A 3,039-nucleotide genomic window follows, 5' to 3' on the forward strand; every position below is an offset into this window, starting at 1 on the left:
AAACCTTCTGACTACTCATAAAATCTGCATAATTATTAAAAAATTGGTAAGAGATGAGAAACTTTATAAAGCTAAGTTCACATAACGAAGGAATAAAAGGCAAGTTCTTCAGATCACTAATTTAACAAAAAACTTGTAAGGAATTCTGTATATACATACATGCATAAAGCTCTTTTAGTGAATAATCAACTGGCAATTAATTGTATAAGCAAGCCCAAAAAGACACACGCATATATATATATATATATATGTATATATATTTATAGACAATATATATATATATATATATATATGTATATATATATATATATATATGTGTGTGTGTGTGTGTGTACGCACTGGTACATATGATATACGCATATATATACATATATACATATATCTATATACAGTATATATACATATGATACATGACACACATCATATATACAGTATATGTCTGTATTATATATAGTGTTCATATATGCAGTTATTATGTATCTCAAAACTATAAGGTGCCAATTTGAGAGCTGTGGATCCCTTGCCAGGAAGATATGTTCCTCCCTTAAGGCAATAGCAATCACAACTTTACCCTGGTAAGATTGGGATTGGTAAATTTGGGTCATATTGAATGAGATGAAAGAAAGGAAGCAGAATGTAATGCCCACAGTTTACCTCACTCACTATACGTTATGTGGTCGCTCATAGAAAGTGTGGATGTCTCTCGATAACATTCAGTGAGGGTTACTGCTTTCTGTCCTCAATCAAAATGCAAAACAAACCAGAAAAGGGGAGCAATACGTCTTAGAGTTTAGACCATTTCTTTTTGGTAATCTCGGTGTTATCAGGTGTATGAGGACAGAGCAGGAATATGTAAAGAATAGACCAGACTATTCGGTGTATGTATAGGCAAAGAGAAAGTGAACCGTAACTAGAGAGAAGGATCCAATGTAGTACTGTCTGGCCAGTCAAAGGACTCCATAACACTCTAGCAGTTGTATCTCAACGGGTGGCTGGTGGCCTGGCCAAACTATATACAGTATATATATATATATACACACACATATATATATATATATATGTGTGTGTGTGTGTGTATATTTATATGTGTATATATATATATATATATATACACAAATACATTATACACAATTATACACATACTCATACATTTACACAAATACACATATTACATATATATATATATATATATAGGAGAGAGAGAGAGAGAGAGAGAGAGAGAGAGAGAGAAGAGAGAGAGAGAGAGAGAGAGAGAGAGAGAGAGAGAGAGATCAAATATAACAAGTATCCCCCATTCAAACTTTGACTCTCATTGGGAAGGATGCTGGCCTTTATATGAAGTCCTTTTCTATCTAATTATATACATTTTCGAATCTGACTGAGATCTCACCTCATCTGAATCAACAGCTTGAAACTATCTCTGGGCTACAGAGGACCTCACATCACAGGAATCTCTCAATATAGGCCCCCAGCCAGGATGAGGCGAAGTCCCTCTTACAAGCCTTAAGCTGGTCTTTGGGTGCCGATTTCTCATGTCGAGATCTCTTCATGGTTACGTGTTCAGGCGGTTCACACAAACGGGGATGCCAGGAAAGGGAGGGCAGATTAGATGAGAAGGGCTAGGGGTGGGGGATGGGGTGTCAGAATGCAATGACTTTCGTACAGACAGAGGGAAGAAGAGAAATGCAATGGCCTCCGTACAGGCAGAGGGAAGAAGAGAAATGCAATGGCCTCCGTACAGGCAGAGGGAAGAAGAGAAATGCAATGGCCTCCGTACAGGCAGAGGGAAGAAGAGAAATGCAATGGCCTCCGTACAGGCAGAGGGAAGAAGAGAAATGCAATGGCCTCCGTACAGGCAGAGGGAAGAAGAGAAATGCAATGGCCTCCGTACAGGCAGAGGGAAGAAGAGAAATGCAATGGCCTCCGTACAGGCAGAGGGAAGAAGAGAAATGCAATAGCCTCCGTACAGGCAGAGGGAAGAAGAGAAATGCAATGGCCTCCGTACAGGCAGAGGGAAGAAGAGAAATGCAATGGCCTCCGTACAGGCAGAGGGAAGAAGAGAAATGCAATGGCCTCCGTACAGGCAGAGGGAAGAAGATAAATGCAATGACTTCCGTACAGGCAGAGGGAAGAAGAGAAATGCAACGGAATAAGAAAAGGAAGGAAGGAAGGAAGGAAGGAAGGAAGGAAGGAAGGAAGGAAGGAAGGAAGGAAGGAAGGAAGGAAGGAAGGAAGGAAGGAAGGAGGGGATCCAGTAAAAGATGTGAATTCGGAAACAGACAAAAGGAATGGATGTCTTATTGAAGTTACGCTGCTGTTAGAGAAGGAAGGGGACCTGTAAAATAGGTTATATATAAAACAAACAGATGAAAATAGGCACAACCAAGAAAATAATGTCGAAGAGAACTGCATTAAAAAGTCGCAATGGTGGAGGAAGTAACATTAGAGCTTGACGGATTTAAGATGATAGGTCGACAGATTGCAAATTTTAGAAATGCAATGGCGAGAGTAAAATGAGGAAATCTCTCTCTCTCTCTCTCTCTCTCTCTCTCTCTCTCTTTATATATATAAATATATATATATATATATATATATGTATGTATGTATGTATGTATGTATGTATGTATGTATATATATATATATATATATGTATATGTGTTTATATATATGTATATATATAAATATATATATATATATATATATATATAGATGCAGGCCCATATTATTCTTATTATTATCAAATTTATTATTATTACTTGCTAGGCTACAACCATGGTTGGAAAAGCACGATGCTATAAGCCCAAGGGCTCCAACAGGGAAAATAGCCCGGTGAGGAAAGGAAATAAGGAAGAAATACAAGTAGTTTAAGAAAAAATAACATCAAAATAAGTCTTTCATATATAGACTATAAAAAAAAACTTCAAAATAACAAGAGGAAGGGAAACAAGATAGAAGGGTGTGCCCGAGTGTATCCTCAAGCAAGAGAATTCTAACCCAAGACAGTGGAAGACCATGGTACAGAGGCTATGGTGCTATCCA

This window comes from Palaemon carinicauda, chromosome 26, assembly GCF_036898095.1.
Source record: "Palaemon carinicauda isolate YSFRI2023 chromosome 26, ASM3689809v2, whole genome shotgun sequence".
NCBI classification, from domain to species: Eukaryota; Metazoa; Arthropoda; class Malacostraca; order Decapoda; family Palaemonidae; genus Palaemon; species Palaemon carinicauda.